Source organism: Podarcis cretensis (genome assembly GCF_951804945.1).
Source record: "Podarcis cretensis genome assembly, chromosome: 1".
Classification (NCBI taxonomy): Eukaryota; Metazoa; Chordata; class Lepidosauria; order Squamata; family Lacertidae; genus Podarcis; species Podarcis cretensis.
The window spans coordinates 122643031-122665057 of NC_137170.1; the positions used below are offsets into that span (position 1 = coordinate 122643031).

Below are 22027 nucleotides of genomic sequence, written 5' to 3' on the forward strand. Positions count from 1 at the left end.
GGTGCTGGGGCTAATGGGGGGGGTGGTTTTGTGAGAAACTATACGCTTTGCAGGCACAACATCCTTGTTTCATTCTCAACCATCTCCAGCTAAGTGATGACAGGTTTCATGGGTGGAAAAGTGCTAACCATAGGGTGGTCAGTTGCTTATCAACATATCAAACTCTCTACCTCTCTGTCTCTGTCATCTCTATCTATTGATCAATTGATCATATATATGGAAAATTGGAAATAATTGCTATAAATTAAATAGATATACAGTGCACCTCATCATGGTGGGATGAACTCAGGCTGGTGTGCTTGCTTGGTTGCTGTCCAGTGTGGATGGGCAACTTCAAGACCCCTCCTGCTCTCCTTTCCTATGGCTCCTTATCTTTTGATCTTCAGCCATGTTGCCCATCATATAAAGGACACCTTCAAGCCAAACAGAGGGCCTTCTCAGTAGTGGTGCCCACCCTGTGGAATGCCCTCTCATCAGATGTCAAGGAAATAAACAACTCTCTGACTTTTAGAAGACATCTGAATAGATAGGCAGTCCTGTATTTGCAAGTTTTTAATGTTTGATGTTATAATGTGCCTTTAATATTCTGTTGGGAGCCGCCCAGAGTGGCTGGGGAAACCCAACCTGATGGGTGAGGTATAAATAAGTTGTTGTTGTTGTTAAGCAAAGTCCTATGTAATGTAGGGCACGGGGCCACCCTACCAGATTGCCTATCTATTAGAACAGAAATATTAATGCTAATATTTAATACCATGAATATGAAAGGTACTAATTCTTTTAAGAGTCAGTCAGTGCTCAGGAAAATAGTATGGATTTTACTCAGTATCTTAAAACTAGCAAGGGAGGAGCCGGTGGGTCTAGGAAAAGGAGTCTATGGGGCAGACCATCTTATTCGCAAGTCCAATAAACTTAACAAGCCACTGCATTTGGAAGGACAGACAAAATGTTTTGAGAAATGGGGCCCCTTTATGGGACTGGGGAAAGCTTTATGATTTTAGATAGGGATCTTATTTTTGGATGCGCTTTCAAATTTCTCCGTGTTTGTTCATCTCTGACCTGAATTGCTGATGGTTTTGGAAAGACCGTTGGTGAGAAAAAGGTCACATTTCTGCACTTTTGCTCATCATTAGTCTCCATTAGCTTATTACCTCTGGCATCGCTCTGCTGGGCAAAGTCCAACCTTGCAGTCCAAAGGAACAGACTTTCGCCCCAAGTCTCTCTCCCCCCCCCCCCACTCCCTTTGCCTTAGGGTGTAAAATCTTCCAGTTTACTCATTGCAAAGCTTCCAAATGCCTATTCCCTCTCCCCGAATGGATTCTCAGACATATGAATCATCCAAAACGAAACTCGGTCCTTGAGAACTTTTCTGAGAGTGAGCTAAATTGGTTTGAAGTGTATATATGATCACTTGCAGAATCAATGGCAAAGGATATGAGAATGCCCTCACTGCTGCAAGAACTTTAGACCTCATGTTTTTGTAACACACAGTTTAATTTTTTTAGAAACATCCTTGTCTTCTGTGTTGCAGAGGCATAGGTTGTAGAAGATTTTAAGCGCTCTGGAACAGTGTTTTTCTTGGAGAGGAGTCATGTGGTGGGCTTTCAAGAGTGAAACCGTTTCAAAACGTTTGCGGTGGTGTGTTTTTTTGCTTTGGCTTGCAGCTGCATTAGAAATCAAGCATTTTTGAACATGGCAAATATTTCCACTCAAACCACTGATGATGTTCCTGGAGGAAGAACTGACACTACAAAGATTATAGTTTGTCTTTCCAATTTACATAAGAGCTCACAACGGCAGAGGAGAGAGGAAAGGAAGTAATGAAGCTACAATGACAATTGCTTCATATAGCCAAAACTATTATGCCTGTCGAAAGCATTGTTTGGCTAGAAAAAAATATATAGTTGCATTGTAGCTGTGATATCAGGCAAAAACCACTTCATCCATTGTCTCTCAAGTCTATTGAGCATCTTCAAACATTTACCTGCTTTCAAAGATGTTCATTTACTTTGAATTGGCAGCTTCAGCCAATTCAGATCCCCATAGATTGAGCCTGCCATTTTCTAAGCAGGATACAAAGAGAATGCATGAGGAAGATTGTTGTGGCCATCAAAGCAGGCCATCAGATTTCATACTTCTAAAGGTGAAAAGCAAGAGATTTCAAGATGGGATGCGGTGGGGAGATTTTTTTTTAATCCAGAGTATTTTGCTGCAACTCTTTTCTTTTTTCTTTTTTCTTTTTTTTTGCATCCAGTAAATAATGTTATCCACTTAGAATAAATGGACACTTTTTAAATAAAATAATAAAATAAAAGAAGCACAGGGATTAGTGCACTGGTCTGTTTCAGGGTTTATAACCATTATGAGTTCAAGCAGTAGGGATGGGCCAACTGGTCAATTTCAGTTTCTCACATTTTCCGATTTCCCCAATCTTAAATTCAGTTCTCCACTTTTTAATATCAGTGTGCATGTTTTTGTCTTTTAAAAAGTCCTCACCAGAAAATTCACCAGTACTTTAATGGGAATTTTGTCCAATATGCACTTTTTGTATGCAATTTCACCTAACAGAAAAAGCTTTGCACAACAATATCCCAAAATATAATGCATTTTTTTGCATGTTGTTTTCACAAATATATGCATTTTACTCTAATCCATGAGGGTTTTTGTTTTTTTTACAAAATTAGGGAAAGTGCAAATTCAAAGGTATTTCAGTTTGTGTAATATTTCAGAAGGTACCAAGTAGGTAGGTTTTTATGCTTACAATCAAATTTCTCTCCATTCTCTTGTACTGAGAAATCATTCTATGAGGTCCAATGTGCCTATAAATGGTGCCCTTGGACTGTAGGAAAATAAAGAACACAGCCAAAGAGAAAATTGACTCATCTGCAGTGGCACTGACACACAAAAATTATCTCTCCCCCCAAAACACACAAAAATTTGGGAATGAAAATAAATTCCCCGTCCGGAATATTGGGTCCAGCAAGCTTCCCAGTTCAGCTCCGTATCCCTGGAAGCTCTGAGCTGGCCTAGCAGAATAATGCAGCGGTCCTGAGTCCATGTGAGAAAGGGATAAATCAAGTCCAAAAGACAGATCGGTTCTTATCTCTAGAAGCGTTTATTTACAAGCCATAAATCAGTCTCTCCATCGGAGACCTCCGCCATTCTCCAAAGACATTCCTCCGTGCTTTCCAAAAGCACACAGACACAGCCTGTCTGTTTAGCTGTGTCTCTCAGCATCTCTCGGTAGAACTGAAAGTAACTCTCACAGACAAAGCCTGTGACGTATGGCCCTGCTTCCGGCCCCTCCCAGATGCAGGGCACCACAGAGTTTTAACCCTGTCTGTTCCAAACTCCACACCCCCTCTTGTCCTACATCTGGGGACAATAGCCAACAATGCTTTCCCCATGCACAAACCCTCACAGAACTCCTCGTGCTTCTGGAAGGTTAATGGTTTTGTGAAACCATCAGCGAGGTTCTTGGTTGAGGGACAGTATTTCAGAGCAACTAGCCCCTCACGAACGCTCTGACACACATTTTGAAAACGTATGTCCAAATGTTTGGTTCTCGCCTTGAATTGCCCCGTCTCAGCTAATTTAAGGCACGGTTGATTGTCTTCATGCACCACAACGGGCAGACAATCCTCTCCACAGATTTCCTCGACCAAACACACATAGAACTCCAACTCTCTGCAAGCATCTGATAGCGCACTGAACTCAGCTTCAGTAGATGAAAGCGCTATGAGACTTTGCTTCCGGGACCTCCACCCTACTACTGAGTCCCCAAACTTCACCACTAGACCTGACACTGATTTGCGATCTTCAAGGTTAGCCCAATCCGAGTCCACCCAAGCAGTCAGCTTGACATCTCCTTGAGCTGACAACTTAAGACAAAAGTCTTTGCGTGGACAGGCGGAGTCCCCAGATCCCGAGTGGTCCCCCCCGTCATGTGGAATAACGACTCTAGACAACGTGCTATGGGATTAAATTGGCCACAACTTTATTAAATTTCAAATGTGGGTAGACCTTGGCTCAGGCATTGGGCGTTCTCCCTCCCTAGTCCCCAGCCGGGGACCTAGGGAGCATCAGGGTTATCCAGTGTGTGTGGGGGGGATGGGCCGGCTCTGGAGAACATATGTTCAAGCAGAGATAGCCGCCCCCGTTACGCCGCCGCAGGGGAGAGCAATGACGACCTTTCGGCGTACGGCCAAAGCCTCCCTTCAAAAACCCCTTTAACGGGGAACCCTGGTATCGCCGCCGCAAAGAGGAAGATGGACTAAAGGATTCCGCCCAAGGCCTGATACCGCCACCCGAGACCACAAAGATTGCGGTCTCGCCGCCAAGACTACCTACATCTGAAAATCCCCTTTGCCATCCTCCAACCAGTCAATCAGGCCATGCCTGATGTCGCTCAGCCAACGCTCGTTACCACGGTCCGATAGGTGCACACCATCGGGCCGAAATAGCTCCTTCAGACCAGAAAATCATGATGTTGGGGTGAGCGGCATGTAGCTCCTTCGGACCAGAAAATCATGATGCTGGGGTGAGCGGCATGTACGCTTTCCAGGTCCGCGATCGCTGTTTTGATCAGAATTATGCTTTTTTGCGCGACCAAGTCATTTTCGCCAAGGTGGAGCACAACCGCGTTTGGCGGATGGCGGAACGCAAGTTCGTGACGCAACCAAGGGAGCAGGGCATCCCATCGCATTCCACGCTTGCATGACCACGTCATTTTCGCCAAGGTGGAGCACAACCGCGTTTGGCGGATGGCGGAACGCAAGTTCGTGACGCAACCAAGGGAGCAGGGCATCCCATCGCATTCCACGCTTGCACGACCACGTCATTTTCGCCAAGGTGGAGCACAACCGCGTTTGGCGGATGGCGGAATGCAAGTTCGTGACGCAACCAAGGGAGCAGGGCATCCCATCGCATTCCACGTTTGCACGACCAAGTCAAGTGAGGATTAACAAGTAAGATCCACCCTCTATTGTGTGGGCAGGTAATCCCTCCCCTTACCTGGCCTGGTTTCCCTGGCAACGCTTCCCCCAGGTGGGATTGGACAACTCACTGGGGTAGGCGGGGACCTCCAGGTATCCCACCTGAGGGAAGGCAAAGCCTATGCTGATGGGGCCACTCCAGATCCAGGGCTGCACGCGTCCACGCAAAAGGCGCCCCCCGTTTTAAGTGGGGAGCGGTCATTGGTATCTTGCAGGTAACGCAGCACCCGCTTTATACCATTCCAGGCCTGCACACTAGGACTTGAGGCCTCTCTACTGAGCAGATTGACAGCAAACGCTATATCTGGTCTGCTCCACTGTGACAGATATAACAGACTACCCAGAGCTGACTGGAAGAGCTCAGTGTTTTCGAACACCACACGTTCTACTTGCTGACACTCCTTTACAAAACCAGCTTCCATGGGTGATCTGGCACCTGCACAATCAGACATCCTGAACTTCTCAAGCAACTGTTCAATCTTACCTTTCTGGCAAAGCAAAAAGCTTCCATCACTTGCCTTTGTGATCTGCACGCCCAGATAGGATTTGACATTTCCAAGCTGCTTCAGCTTGAACCGCTTTCCAAGCTCTCTAGCAAACTTTTCCACCTGTTTACCTGTCTGTGCGATTGCTAAGATATCATCAACAAACACAAGCACCACTTGCTGTTTTAAGCCTGACTCTTTAATGTAAAGACAACTGTCTGCAAGAGATCTCTTAAAACCTAGCTCCTCTAAGGCTTCATGTAGGCACATATTCCAATTTCTGGCAGATTGACGTAATCCATAGATGGATTTGTGCAATCGCCACACAACGCCTGGCTCACTGACTTCAAACCCTGGAGGAGGAAGCATGTACAACTCCTCCTTGAGATCTGAGTTCAGGTAGGCGACATCTACATCAAAATGGTTCACCTTCCAACCTCTCTGTGCTGCTATCGCCAAAAGCATTCTCAGAGTCTCCGCTCTCGAGGTTGGCGAATATACCTCTGTGAAATGGATACCCTTTTTCTGTGTGAATCCTCGGGCCACTAATCTCGCTTTATACTGTGGTTCTCCTGCTTCTGTGGATTTCAAACGGTAAACCCATCTGCAGCTAACAGCTTTTTCGCCCATCGGCAACTTCGTGAGAGAGAACACACCTAGAGACTCCATTGAGTTCATCTCCTTCTGCATCGCCTCATGCCATTTGCTAGCTTCTTCCTGAGGCAACTTCTGAACATCCTCAAAGGATTCAGGCTCACATCTAGCCACACCAACCCAGACACTAGTGGCTTCATACCTTTCAGGTGGCTTTCCCTTGGTTGATCTAGCTGATCTCCTCAGCGTGAATTCTGGAACTGCGCCTGATTCACCTGGATCAACTCTACTATCCTCTGTGTCAGACACATCCCCCTCTGACCTGCTGCGCCGTTTCGGGCGTACAGCTGGTTCTGCTGGTGAGGATGGTGCACTCCTTAGCTCAGACTTGACAGTGACCTGTGGAGGGGTCCTGGGACTCCCTTTTGGAGAAACTGGCGCTGGACCCTGTTGCTGTGCACCGCATCGGCAACAGGTTCAGCTTCGCCTTCCTCCTCTTCCTCATCTGAGTCTGACAGAACATCTGGGTTCCCGTGAAGACGCTTCCACCCACTCTGCTCGCAAAACTCAGCACTGCCGCTAATAAGCAGCTTAGACTGGTTGCCAGTAGGGTATGCGAAACGCCACGCCTTTGAACCCGGCTCATAGCCCACAAAGATCATCTTCCTATCCCTGTAGAAGGAACAACAAGTGTTAGAGAAATGAACATCGAACCCAGCATCATTTAAGGCTGTTACACTTAAAAGAGAGTGCGCAAGCTCTGGGACAACATAAGCTTGCACCCAACAATCCAAGAAAGAACAATATAAAGACCCAGATTCAGTCAGTGGTCTCTTAGATCCATCTGCCATTTTGACATTTTGTCCAGATTTAACTGTCTTGCAGTTCCTCAGGAGCCCACCAGATGGCACAAGACAGTGAGTCGCTCCCATGTCTATAATTAAAGTGTCTCTCTGGCTGTCTTCCAAAGCTGCCATGGCAACGCTCGCACCCCCACCGGGGCCTCTGCAAGTGTCAAAGCCAGTGTCCATCCTGGTTGCCATGGTTACTGCACGGCTGCTACTGCTGTTCCCAGGCTCTGTTGTCTGCGAAACGCTGCTTATCTGCCTTCCTTGCAGGTGGCTGACCTTGCATTCCAGAGCCTCAGCAGAACAATGCCCTTTGCTGTTGGACTTCGCCTCAAAGCACAAACAACTCTTGGAGACTTTGGCTTTCTCAGAGCTCTTGGATCAGCCTGCACCCCCACTCCTGGGTGCCATGTCGCCTAAGGAACAGCTTGCCACTGCTTTCCTCTTTCCAGCTCCCAGCCTTTCTCCAGGACACAGATGTGTTGAAGCATAAAAACAGCTCCCCAAAACAGCCCCAGCTTCTTCTGGGCTTCTCTTAGCTCCCTCTGGGCTTTTTGGGCATTGCTCAGCCCCTCCTGGGCTTGCTGCTCCCTTTGGGCATCTTCTAGCCCCCTCTGGCCTGGCTACTACTGCTTTCTGACATGCAGTCTTCAGGGCCTGCCACGCGACCCAGGGCTTCTTCCCTTGGAGCTCTGGCAACAGCCATGCATGAATGCCGCCCTTTAAACTGGCTAGCACCCTCTGCTCTCTCTCTAGAGCATCAGCCACGTCTGCTTTGGGCTGGGCCTGGCCTGGATCAGCTTGCATGCATTCCCACAGCTCCTTTCCCTTTAGCCAGTGGTACATGTGCTCACTCCAGGCCTTCCAGTTGGCCCCATTGAGCCTTTCACCGGGGTAGCTGTCTTGGCCCTGCTGTGCCTGAGCAGCAGCCATTCTCCTCCCCCCGGGGCTTTCAGCGTACTCACTCTGCCAGCAAGCTGGACGTCCGAAGCAGCCGTCTCTCTTGGCTTTTGGCTCCGCTCCCCAGCATCTCCCACTGCCTTCCCTGGCAGGAGATCACAGCAACTCAAAGCTGGCGTTCTCCTCCCTTCTCACACTTGTCAGGAAACACGTAACACCCATAACCTTTGGGAATGAAAATAAATTCCCCGTCCGGAATATTGGGTCCAGCAAGCTTCCCAGTTCAGCTCCGTATCCCTGGAAGCTCTGAGCTGGCCTAGCAGAATAATGCAGCGGTCCTGAGTCCATGTGAGAAAGGGATAAATCAAGTCCAAAAGAAAGATCGGTTCTTATCTCTAGAAGCGTTTATTTACAAGCCATAAATCAGTCTCTCCATCGGAGACCTCCGCCATTCTCCAAAGACATTCCTCCGTGCTTTCCAAAAGCACACAGACACAGCCTGTCTGTTTAGCTGTGTCTCTCAGCGTCTCTCGGTAGAACTGAAAGTAACTCTCACAGACAAAGCCTGTGACGTACGGCCCTGCTTCCGGCCCCTCCCAGATGCAGGGCACCACGGAGTTTTAACCCTGTCTGTTCTTTTGAGAACAACAACCATGACATTGGTTTGTATGCAATGCAGAGCTAATGTGAATATTCCCTTAACACTAGGGTTTCTCCTTGAGCAAATAAGTGTCAGCTCTTGTGGCATTTGCCTGTTTGTTTAGAGCCTGTCTGTACAGGGGGAGAGAAAGGGTTAAAAAATGTAGACCAATAGGAAAGCTGGAGGCAGAGTCTTCATGTGTATAAAAGGGCTTAGCCTGAGTTTTGTTAGAGTTGTTGGTGGGTAGTTGGTTGGTTTTAGTGGGTTGGCTGGTTGGGAAAGGCAGTTGGAGAAGCAGTTGGCAGGCAGGGCAGTGGGTTCGTGAGTGAGGGGAGGTAGAAGAGATAGAGAGAGGAAAATAAGACTAAGAAAGTAAAGAGTAACAACGTTTGGAATGCCGTAAAAGTTTGTTTGTGTCTGAAAACACACTCCTCTTTATTAACTTGAGAACCGGACTGAGACTGAAGTGAATTTACTGGGGAGGACCTGGTTAGTGGCAGCGGATTAGTGGTGTACGGGTCAATAGTCCGTGAGACAACTGGGGGCTCCATACAAATGCCACAGCCTTCCTACCCCTGTGTACCCCCTAAATGGGAACATGGGGTTCTCCCAACTGTGCAGAGCAGATTTAGGCATGGCATGTGTCATGTGAGGGGAAGGGGGGGAAAATCTTGTTGAACTACCACTAATCCTAGCTCTAGGGCAACTACCGTATTTTTCCATCTATAAGGTGCCCCCATGTATAAGATGCCCCCTATTTGGGGGAACTCAGATTTAAGAAAATACACCCTCGGCACTATCTGTGTATAAGACGCCCCCTCATTTTTTACATGATATTTTTTTGGGGGGCAACCTATTCTTATACACAGAAAAATGCAGTATTTAGTTGCATACCGCCCATTGTTCCACAATGACCCCATTGCTATACAGAACGGTTACAATTTTGGTGCCAAAGAAGAGAATGGCTCACAGTCCGGAACAGCAGATGCAAAGCCACTTTGTTCTATTCCAAGCAGAACCAGATGGCCTGTCACTTCCCCATTGCATTGGACAATCAGGCCCATGACTCATTTACACCCACAGCACCTGGCTTTCCTGTACTGGATAAGTCTTCTGGCTGCAGAACGACGCCATAGCAAATGCATCTTCTAACCAGAGTAAAGTATTAGTTAGAACTTGAAATAACTGTGGTTATTATGTAGGCTTTGGGGAAACTGACCTTTTCTGAAAACATTCCAAGGTAGCATGTTGTGTTCTTATTAGCCAGGGTTATTATACAGAAATGTGGATGTCTGTCTGTTGGTCTGTCAGCTAGCTGGGTCAAAGCAATCCAATCCTTGTCGGATAAGGCTGTGATCTCAACTTTAAGCTCCCTAGTACAGTTTCTCCTGCTTCTTCCGCCTCTCAAGTCCTTCCAGCTGTGCTTCTCTTTCGCACACAGTTGCAAGCGGGAGTCCATTGTTCACCCTTCTTCATGTGGGGAAAGGAGTGGAGGCTACTCCATTTGGGTAAATGGGGCACTGCCCCGCCAATCTCAGCCAGTCCCCACCTACCTGCTGTCTTACTTAAAACCAGTCTAGGAGCTAACCCTGGCATCCAGCTTCCTCCTGCTTAGTCTCAGTGTTGTGCTTGTAAAACTCAGCAGAGAGGAGGATGGGGACAAAATCAGAATTAGTTGACTACACCTGTCTACAGCCACTGGAGGGAAGTGGGCAGGTGAAAGGACAATGGGAAGGGACAGATAGAAAATCCATGGTTACCTTTTCTTTTCCATTCCATTGGTTGCAGTCCTTAGGAATTCACTTATAGATGTTTTTAATTCGACTTTTAATGTGGCCTTTAATGTGGCCTTTTCTCCCTCTAACGAATAATGGAATTCTGCTCTCTTGCACCTCCCCCCCCCCCTTTTTTTCCTGGAAAGCATTTAGTTTACCAAATAAACAATATCCCTCACAATAAGGTACACATAAGGCAAGTCTTCTTCCAGATGCTAATCTGTTCAAGATGTCTGTGTATAAACATTCTGAAGGCTGAAGCTGGAACTTGTAAGGAAAGGTGTTCAGAAAATGAGATTTCATCTGAGGAGCATTTGAAATATGCATTTGGATATAGGAAATTTGAACCCAGATTGTAATCTTAAAATAAAGTAGGAATGACATCCAGCAAATGTTACAACCTCCTCTCAAGTCCAAAGTTTCCACAGGGTGATCTGGGTCATCAAGTCTCTTGCTGAAAGCATTTCATGCAGCATTTTTAAAGAATTAGTTTGATGCAGTGCTGGTCATTTGTTCTGGATTTTAGGATTTTATAATCTTATATTGTTTCAATAATTTTACCTTGTTGTTGTTGTTGTTGCTTAGTCGTGTCTGACTCTTCGTGACCTAGCATTTTGGAATCTAGGCAGGTAAGACACAAGTCAGTGGCGTAGCGTGGGTTGTCAGCACCCGGGGCAAGGCAAGTAATTTGCGCCCCCTAACCCATGGATTTGCACCCCATAACCCGTGGATTTGCGCCCCCTAACCCTAACCCCCAGATGTTGCACCCGGTGCGGCCGGCCCCCCCCTGCACCCCCCATGCTACGCCACTGACACAAGTTCATGGGAAACTGCAGTGGGTTGTTTTGAAACTATAATATCTCAAGAGTCTGCTGTTCAAAGGTGATAATAACCAGTATCCTGCACAGATTTAGAGTTTGACTGACTAGACCCAAAGCAGATTAACTGGTTTCGTTGTCTTACATTCTTTTATACACTATTGCATATACAGTCGTACCTTGGAAGTCAAACAGAATCCATTCCGGAAGTCCATTCAACTTCTAAAGCGTTTGACTTCCAAAGTGTGGCTTCTGATTGGCTGCAGGAAGCCAATCGGAAGCTGCGGAAGCCCTGTCAGACATTTGGCTTCCAAAAGACTGTTAAAAAACCAGAACAGTCGCTTCCGGGTTTTGATCGTTCAGGAGCCAAAATGTTCCAGAACTAGGCTGTTTGAAAACCAACATATGACTGTATATACAAAAGACCCTTCAAAACAACTGCATACTATCCCTTGCTTTTTCCTGTAGGACTAATTGCAGTCATTTACACTCGTCAGCAGGTTTACCATACCCAATGAGTCAATCACCCATCTCCTACTACCCCCCTGAGAAAAACCCTACCCCACCTTCCCACTATATATAAGGATCTGGTGACTTCTGTTTCAGTGTATCTGAAGAAGTGTGCATGCACACGAAAGCTTATATCCAGAACAAACTTAGTTGTTCAGGGAAGTTTTTAATCTGTGATATTTTACTGTATTTTTGGTTTCTATGGAAGCCGCCCAGAGTGGCTGGGGAAACCCAGCCAGATGGGCGGGGTACAAATAATAAATTATTATTATTATTATTATTATTATTATTATTATTATTAGTTGGTCTCTAAGGTGCTACCAGACAATTTTTTTTAATAAAAGTGAAGTCTGCTCAAAGCACAGCACATATTTAAGCTAGAGAACTCATTCCCACAGCAGGCAGTGAAAGATATCAGCTTGAGCGGCTTAAAAAGAGAATTGGACTAGTTCGTGGAGAACAAGGCTACTGATAGCTATCTAGCCATGCTAACTATGGTCTGCTTCAATGGTCAGAGGCAGGAATATTTCTGAATACCAGTTGCTAGAAGTCATGGGAGGGAAGACTGCTCTTGCGCTTGGGTCATGTTTGAGGGTTTCCCAGAGGACTTTGGCTGGCCAATGTGAGAACAGGATGATGGACTAGATGAGCCACTATCACGGTCTGGTTTACGGGCGGTCAAAGTCCTGGCTGAGGACGTCAGGACCGGGGGCAAGATGGCGGGGTGGGAGCAGGAACAAGAGTCCAGAAGCCAAGTCCAAGGGTCAGGAAGCAGGGAGTCACGAAGTCAAGGGTCTGAGAGTCAAGAAGCAAAGAGTCAAGAAGCCGAGGTCCAAGGTCCTACTGGTCACAGGGCCTGGCTCCTGCACACACTCCTGACAGTCATGGATCTGATCCAGCAGGTTCTTCTTATGTTCTTAGGATCTAAAACAGTCCAATGGAAATGAGCATGCCCAGTGGGCACAGCTGATGGTTGAGAGGGGAGAAATGGGGAACCATGGAGAATGCAGTACCTTGAAACCAGAACAGGAGCACTGCGCACTAAGATTTTGTGGCAGGTTGTGCTCATAGGCTCCATGATAATAATAACAATTTTATTATTTATACCCTGCCCATTTGACTGGGTTTTCCCAGCCACTTTGAACGGCTCCCAACAGAATATTAAAAGCACGATAAAACATCGGCATTAAAAACTTCCCTAAACAGGGCTGTCTTCAGCACTCACAGCAGGGCAAGAAAGGTCTTAGCATTCTAGCAAACTCTGAAATCGTCTACCTTGTAGACTATCCAAGAAACATCAACTAAGAGGCGGCTATGCAGATAAGAACAGGCTTGCTTCTTAATGGCCCTCATTGAGGGTCACAAAGGGCAGGCAGCAGGTTTAGCTTCTACCCCATATGTATCACTGAGTGCATCTGTTTGCTTTTCCCCTGAACCGTTGCTCATCACTCCTATGGGGGAAAGTAAAGCTTAGACTTTGGAACAACACTACAGTGAGGCAGAGATGGGAGGAATCACCGCCTCCTCCTTTATGCTGGGTGGCCTGACCTTTATGGATCTACCAATGTTCCTTGCAATAAACAAGTCTCTACTCTGCAGACGCCCCATCCTCCGAAACAATGGACATTTTTGCCTGTGCAGGTATAAGCTGTGAGTGCATGTTCAACTTTTGGAAAAACACACACAAAGCAATTCCACCAGTCCATATGCTTAATGTAACTCAGGTCATGTTTGCATTTAATGTGCAACAAACAATGTTCTGTTTTGTTTTTGTTTTAAATTACACACACACACACACACACACACTATCCTTCCTCCTCAGAGATACCAGAGAGGCATACAGCAAGTCTGATTAAAGTGGATAAATGCAAAACAAAAAATAAAAGCAAAATGCAAGGCACATCAGCTGTGTGGGTTTGGATTTTCGGAGGTGTGGAGGAGTGGGGAATTTTAATTTTTCCTCCCCTTGCTGCAGTACTGAAACCCCACTTCTGAAGTTGGCATTTACACTGGGAGAAGATTCCCCCACTGGTTCTATTGTAAACGGCACCTTCCGTGGAGGGGTTGATTTCTCAGGAAACTGTGGCACCATATCTAATTTGGCCTTGAAATTACAGGACACAGGCCATTGTAATCAGTCCTGATTCAAATAAATGAGCTTTGCACATGGATCTTATAGCAATTCTTCACCCCCATTCCTTTTTACATCCGGGCTAAAAAAATAATAATGTAACAGATAACTTCTGTTGTTTGTACCCATTCAATTTTTAAAACATATTTTGCAAATTCATTTGGTGTAAAGGGGAAGAAAAGGTACTGTGTTTCCTTTTGGGACAAACTAGATAGTGTCATACCAGTGGATTGTGAATTATGCAGTGAGGAGGGGGCATGGATGAGGACGACTTCACAGAAAATAGTCGGAGCTATCAACTCTGTTAATTTTCAGGGCATTTTGAAATGTATTCTTTGTGTGGCTTGCCAATACATTTAAATCCTAAGAATGTTGCGAAAATGTGTCTCTCTGCTAAACTCCCATTGTAGAATGGCCAACCAAGCTCCACATCAGGCTTGGCACTTCACTGTGAATCCTTATTGTCTCCCTCTTTTGCTCTTAGCAAATGTTGCCTAAGTCTTGTAACTACCTCAATCTGAATGTGAATTTGACCAGGTCATAATTGCATGTCAAGACCCCGAGGCCTCCCCTTATGTTGAATAATAACACGTGGACACAGTATTTTAGGATAATGGGCAAATTTAGGCCACAACTTTATTGGTTACAGAATGTGAGTGGTATTGGCTTAGGCACTGGGACTGGACTGACTATATCTGACTCCTGCCCCCCATGCAGGTAGTCCAGGATGGGTCAACCACCAATAGGGGGAGCCCTGTTGATGCACATCAACTAAGAGCTCCCCCAGGGTCCCCAATGTGGTTGTGGCCTGCCCCTAGCCCCTACCTGGGCTTTGGACAAGATCCACACCCCCGGATCCCTTTAACGGAATACCCTTAAAATGGAGGGGCAGGTGATGGCCACACCTCTCCTCCCTTGAACGGAACAAGAAGGGAAATCCCCCAGCTGCACGGCTGCTTAAAAGTGCTAAGCCATGCCCCCCGGCCAACCAGATTGGCTGGCCGGGGGCCATGATGCAGCTAGGGTCTCCCTGGTGATGTGGGGGCTTAGCCCAGCCCCCGTTGTGTGCAGGAGGCCACCTGGCCTGCCTGCAACACCGTCCCATCAGGAAGTGGAGTGGCCTTCTCATACATGAATAAGAAGAAGAAGAGGAGTTTGGATTTGATATTCCGCTTTATCACCACCTGAAGGAGTCTCAAAGCGGCTAACATTCTCCTTTCCCTTCCTCTCCCACAACAAACACTTTGTGAGGTGAGTGGGACTGAGAGACTTCAAAGAAGTGTGACTGGCCCAAGGTCACCCAGCAGCTGCATGTGGAGGAGCGGAGATGCAAACCCGGTTCCCCAGATTATGAGTCTACCGCTCTTAACCACTACACCACACTGGCTCCACATGACATTTTGCTCTAGAATCAATAGAGAATGGGTAATTTGTCTCCCACCCTATGTAGTCCTCACACAATCTAGTTCCCTTTCATATTTTTTGTCCACGAAAAGAGCTTCTTGGGAAACTAATTTCATTCTGGAAAAGAAAAGCTCATTGCGGGTTTATTCTGCATTACCTTGCATTGTGTCCATCTGAAAGCTGCCATTTGTGCAGAAAGAGGTAGATGCCTCTTATATTTCTGTTCAGCCACTTAAGTAACGTAAGTGGATGATATTAGCAGACTTACACTGAGTACGACTAATGTTGGCTATCACCCAATAAGCTGTAGAAACCTGATGTTCACATTTGTACTATTTTTCAGCCGACAACTTTCATAGCATAAATAGCATGAGATTATTTGCAACTGTTTATTTAATTCTACTGCCCTCTTGTCCTATCCTGGAGATTCAAGACACTCTTTTAATTTAAAAAGTCCTCTCCCCTCCTGGCTCAGAAACCCTCCCCAAAAACAGACACATTGTACATATATATTCTGAAGATGCAAAACCCGTTGAGTACTACATCCCTCCTTAACTCCAAATCGATAGAGACAATCACAGATTTACATGAGTCTGAAGCCCTATCAGCTTTGGTTAATGGCTGCCAAAACACTCAGCTATGTCTGCATAAAGGAATGGTTCATATATTTAACAAGACAACCAAAGTATTTTGGATAGCACAGTCCCCAGTTTAAAATGATTCTGGTTGTGCTAGGAAAAAAACAAATCAAGATTTGGTTTAAAACATTTAGCATCCTGTAACTTTGTCCAGAACCATAGTCTTAAAAACAAAAGGATGACCTTTCCCATGAAATGGCAAAAAGAAAGGATTAGCTAAAAGTCTATGAAGATTCTTTGTTGCCTTAGGAGAGTTCATTGCTAATACATCCAAAAGACTGGTTTTTCCCAGCTACAAATTTGCACTGAATGAGAATGAGAATAAGGAAATGATATGTTTTATGAACTAATGCACATAACTGAGTTTTCCTCCCCACCCTCCACAAAAAAGAACTGCACAAAAATGACTTCACTGGCCCAGTAAGAGGCAATTGTGTAAACTGGATGATACTGTAAAGAGAGTAGCAAATTAGTAAAATATCTGTAATATGACTGAACCTGGGAGCTACACTGTACATCAAGTCTAGCGATCAGATTTCCTTGGTATTATATAAAAGGATCTGAAAACAAGAAAGAATATTGTAGCACTTTAAAAGACCACCAAATTTGTTATAGCATAAGCTTTCATGTAGTTCACTTTTTCAGATCCATGGAACATTAGGCTCATTCAATTTTTAAAATTTTATTTTTTTAAAAAACAACCTTGATTTAATGTGTTGTGTTAAGGGCTTTTCCACGCTCACTCAGGCTCCAAAGTGCCAGGAAATTGCAGCTGTTAAGGACCATGTCCTTTACAGATGTGGTTATTTTAGGTGATATTGACCTGCTATGGTCCTGTGGTTAGTTTCACAGGACCACCTTGGAGCTGGCTGGTTGTCAGTGGCAGAGGGATGGACCTACATTTGTCCCAGGGGTGCCCAAACTTTTTTCAAAGAGGGCCGGATTTGATGAAGTGAAAATAATGTGTGAGGGTCGACCAAAGTTGTTGAGCATTTTTTAGGATTTAACCTCAGGATATACTGCAACAGGGGCCGAATTAGGCCCCCAAAACGGACTTTGGACATGCCTGATCTATGCTATGTGTAGCACTTTACAGGATCTCTTGGCTGTGTTCAGAGAATGCTGGACTGCAGACTCTAGATAATACAGTGGTACCTCGGGTTACATACACTTCAGGTTACATACGCTTCAGGTTACAGACTCCGCTAACCCAGAAATAGTACCTTGGGTTAAGAACTTTGCTTCAGGATGAGAACAGATATCGTGCTCCAGTGGCACGGCAGCAGCAGGAGGCCCCATTAGCTAAAGTGGTGCTTCAGGTTAAGAACAGTTTCAGGTTAAGAACGGACCTCCGGAACGAATTAAGTACTTAACCAGAGGTACCACTGTACACGGCTTCATTGGCAATGGCTCCTCCTAATAATCTTGGTATGACAAGTATCTGCATGTCAGGGGCTTCCACACCCTTTCATACTGCTGAATTGAGAGAGCAAAAACTGCACAATTGCTACATTTAAATCCCCCACCCCCTGCCCAATTATATATTAATCCTAAAAAATTCCCAGACACGATGCAGGCCTACACAGGGAGATCTAGATAGCTGCCAGAACAGTCACAACCTCTTTGCTGGCATCCGGGCTGCATACAAACCATATTCCCCTGAAGAATCCTAGGAACTGTAGTTTGAAGCTCTGTGAGGGGTAAATTGCACTTTCATGATTCGTCCGGCTGCTTTAAATGTATGCCTATGCAGCCCTGCCTATATTTGATTTGGGGCAGAGTACAGTGTGCCAGGGGATGCGGGTGGCGCTTTGGGTTAAACCACAGAGCCTAGGACTTGCTGATCAGAAGGTCGGCGGTTCGAATCTCTGCGACGGGGTGAACTCCCGTTGCTCGGTCCCTGCTCCTGCCAACCTAGCAGTTCAAAAGCACGTCAAAGTGCAAGTAGATAAATAGGTACCACTCTGGCAGGAAGGTAAACGGCGTTTCCGTGCGCTACTCTGGTTCACCAGAAGCAGCTTAGTCATGCTGGCCACATGACCCGGCTACCTCGGCCAGTAAAGCGAGATGAGTGCCGCAACCCCAGAGTCGGTCACAACTGGACCTAATACTCAGGGGTCCCTTTACCTTTTACCTTGCAGTGTGCCAGATTCGCCTCACCACCCACTTTGCAATATATCAATGCGACGGTGTGGTTTTGGTAGTGAGAGGTCATTGGAGCAGACCTTTATGCTATGGGCGTTTTTGTAAGCACCTCCCCCCCCCCCGCCATGCTTCCCAGCATCCCTGCTTCATCTCTTTGATCTCTGTGTTGTCAGTTTCTGAATAAAAGTAAACACTGCCAAGGAACTAGTCTGGTTTTTGTCTTTGCTCAGCTACACTAATGAAGGTCTTTCTTTCAGCTTGATTTGACTGCAAAACACACCGTACATTTAAAACACATTGCTCCCCCCAAAAAAATTATCCTGGGAACTGTAGTTTGTTAAGGGTGCTAGGAATTGTCGGTTTTGTAAAATTATTTATGGTGCAATCTTATATAGCAGACATGTCCAAATCCTTTTCGGGGGTCTAATCTGGCCCGCTGGTTGGTTTAATCTGGCCCCTGTGGCAGTTTATTTCCCAGGGTAAAATCCCCCCAAAAGCTCAACAACTTCAAACAGAAGAAAAGGGCAACAATTTTGGGGTAAAATCAGGGCCGGATTTAGATGAAGAGAGGCCGTAGGCTACTCCACTTGTGAGATTTACTCCCAGGTAAGTGGGGTTAGGATCGCAGCTTTAGTTACGTAAATCCATTGATTTCAAGGAGTCTCCTTATGGGTACTGAGCCGTTAATGTGAATAATACTGCTGGTGTTCATGTTATCTGCTAGAGCATTGGAAGGACGACGTCAATGGATGCATTACATCAGGCAACAAAATGAAATTGTATGTATGCTGGTTCTTTGTTGAAAGTGCTGTAAATGGGGGGAAACAGTTCTCCTTTGTATTGCAGAATAATTCAGTACTGTGGCAAGAGTTATTTAGACATGAGTATGATAGAGTTGCATTCTGGACAAAATATAACATTCATTGGAGAATTATTTTCAGGAAAAGACTAAAAGTAGTTTAAAAGACTCCATTTTTGTAAGCAGAGTCTGCACTGTAAGGCAGAGCCTATAACCCTAGAAGGGTTTATTTCTGTCGATGGGTCCATTGTGTGACACTGACCTTTTTCAAATATTACCCTTATGCACTTTCTCCAATGCCAGCTTAAGAATTTGCCCTCGGGCTGCAATTTGACTTCACCCAGTTTCCAAAACATAGGACTTGTCATCAATGTACACTACTATTGTTAGATTACTGGAGGATAAAATTCTGTCAGCTAATTACAGTAATAAGATTATGGCTATGGGATAAGAGTGTCTAAGAACAGCAGCAGTAGAAGCAGCAATAGTTGAATGTTTATGTTTATTTCCATAGAAGAACCCAGTCTACATAAGGAAAAGATTATATGTCTTGGGGCACACAGAGACCTCTAGATTAGAATCTATAACATCTAGGTGGAGAAGATTATCCACTTCAGTGTTAAGTACTTTTAGATAGTGATGACTGAGTAGGATCTAAGGAGGCAATGACTTTCTTCTCATCTTGCTTCTCACAATCAGCACTTTTTCTGTTCTGCTGCAGTTTGCCTTCTGCTAAAATCAACTTCATTCATCTCACTACCTGCAGTGGCCAAGACTAGTATAGTTAACATCATTTATGGCGCTGTGGGTTAAACCACAGAGCCTAGGTCTTGCCGATCAGAAGGTCAGCGGTTCGAATCCCCGCGATGGGGTGAGCTCCCGTTGCTCAGTCCCAGCTCCTGCCAAGCTAGCAGTTCGAAAGCACGTCAAAGTGCAAGTAGATAAATAGGTACCACTCCGGCAGGAAGGTAAACGGCGTTTCCGTGCGCTGCTCTGGTTCGCCAGAAGCGGCTTTGTCATGCTGGCCACATGACCCAGAAGCTGTATGCCGGCTCCCTCAGCCAATAAAGCGAGATGAGCACCGCATCCCCAGAGTCGGTCACGACTGGACCTAATGTAACATATTCAGACGGGGGGGGGGGGGGGCTACAGTAAAAAAAAAACTTCTTGTATTCATTTGTATGATTTCTATTCTTGATCTTAGAGAAACGTGTAGATTGCAGCAATTTCTCATTCTTGTTTGCTGACATCCCAAGAGATGAGGGAATTCCTTCAGCTCAGCTCAGAACCAATTCAGCATTTATGAGCTTGCTCAGCAAATCTTCTGCATAGTTGCTTGCTAAGAGTTCTCTCCTGGCTTGTAAAGTCGGTGCACAAGTGTTCTTGCACTGCCCTTTGGGAATTGTAGTTTGGTTTCACCTCGCATGGAGCCAAGACATCGCTTGTTGAGAAAATTCTGCTAGGCATTCAGTTTCTCCTTCACCTTGCAAAAGCAAACACTCATGAGAACGAACAAAGAGGCTTTTAGATCTAGCGATGGACCAATCTGTCATTTTTTTCTAGTCTTAAATTCAGTTCACTCCATCACCACAACAGTTTGTGACCCCCTCCCTCCAAAAAATATGCCCACGTCAAAATTTGTACACATTTTTGCTTGCATTTCTCTAAATATATGCTTTTTTTCAAACCGTCTCCTCAGTATAATGCATGTCCGTATGCTATTTTCACCATAATATGCATTTCTGGTGCATAATTCCCAGTTTTATATGAATTATGTACACACTTTTTGGCTGGAAAACTCCACTGCAAAATTCAGAGAGGTGCACATAGCTGCATTTTGCTTTAAGTTTAGGAAGTGCAATTTAGATAGGTAGGTTTACAGTAAAATGCAGGCTAAAGAATTTCTCCCTCATCCCTAATCTAGATGGATGGCATATAAAATGTTTGCAACTAGCTTTAATCTCTAAATCGATATTTGATATAAGGTCAAGTGAAATGGGTATTGAACATAACACAAAAGATTCGTGGAAAAGCCATCTCCTTTTACATCATATTCTCAGAGAAGCCATGATCTCTTAATGTTTAGTATGGCTTTGATATGTTTTTAATGAGCAAACTATCTAGTCATCAAATCGAATGGCATTTCAAGTAACTAGCAGTTGTAACAAAAGAAATCTAACAGGAATTACAGAGAAGGATAAAGTTATGGAAATGAATAGCTTTATTAAATACCAGTATAATTTACAATCATAGATTTATTCTATGTTAATATGGCAAAAACGCACTGTACTCTTATGTATGGCACTTTGTATCTTTAATCGATGTGTGCAATATATGGTGAATCTCTTGGGAATTAAAATACGTTGAAAAGATTAAAAGGGGGGGGACTTAAAAAATATACTCAAGGGAATTGATTGACTCAAACAGAGAACATAATCATCAAGCAAGAGATTTTTGTTTGGTTGATACGGTCATTTAGTTCACAACAATCAATGGAAGTTCAACTGAGAGTAAATAGCTCACATTAAAGCACTTCTGGGCCTATATCTGGCCCTGGCTTTGTCGTTCTGGTAGTTTCACAGCAATTATCATGCCTTTTCATCCAGAGTAAATGGTTGATATTTAAGAACTTCCATTTTGTGCCTAAAGTGTAGCTGTCTTTAGGTACCTGGTCTCTTGAAACTTCCTGCACATGCTCAGAATGTGACTGAAGAAGAATTTCCGAGGAAACGCTACTTGTTTCATAAAGCAGTCAAACATAATGAGCTGTACAAATTTGTATACCAAATGAGGTAAATACAACCTTTGGCACTATAATTACTTTTAAGTTTCTTTTATTCCAATGGCAAACATTTATGTATGTAGGACTGCAGTTGTAGGTTTTTAAAGGTAAAGGGACCCTTGACCATTAGGTCCAGTCGTGGACGACTCTGGGGTTGTGGCGCTCATCTCACTTTATTGGCCGAGGGAGACCAGCATGACAAAGCCGCTTCTGGCGAACCAGAGCAGCACACGGAAATGCCGTTTACCTTCCCACCGGAGTGGTACTTATTTATCTATTTGCACTTTGACGTGCTTTCAAACTGCTAGGTTGGCAGGAGCAGGGACCGAGCAACGGGAGCTCACCCCGTCGTGGGGATTCGAACCACCGACCTTCTGATTGGCAAGTCCAAGGTTCTGTGGTTTAACCCACAGCGCCACCCACGTCCCTTGTAGGTTCTTAGGCCCCATTAAACTCAACGGATCATACCTCTGAGTAGTTGTATACAGAATTGCACAGCACATGTTCCACTGAACCCATGGGACCTAAAAGAGGTTACACAGTGTCATAGTTGACTTTTTATGCCGA

General features: G+C 45.1%; 2 long non-coding RNA genes across 2 annotated transcripts in view; one reads left to right on the forward strand and one right to left on the reverse strand.

Annotated features, from left to right (window-relative positions):
• Positions 1–22027, forward strand: part of LOC307220479 — a 371449-nt gene that overhangs the window by 293302 nt on the left and 56120 nt on the right. The window lies entirely within an intron of this gene.
• Positions 1–22027, reverse strand: part of LOC307220837 — a 31125-nt gene that overhangs the window by 1752 nt on the left and 7346 nt on the right. Inside the window, exon 2 of the long non-coding RNA XR_013841126.1 lies at positions 1982–2060. This is a non-coding gene — a long non-coding RNA (uncharacterized lncRNA). The remainder of the gene's footprint in view (positions 1–1981; positions 2061–22027) is intronic.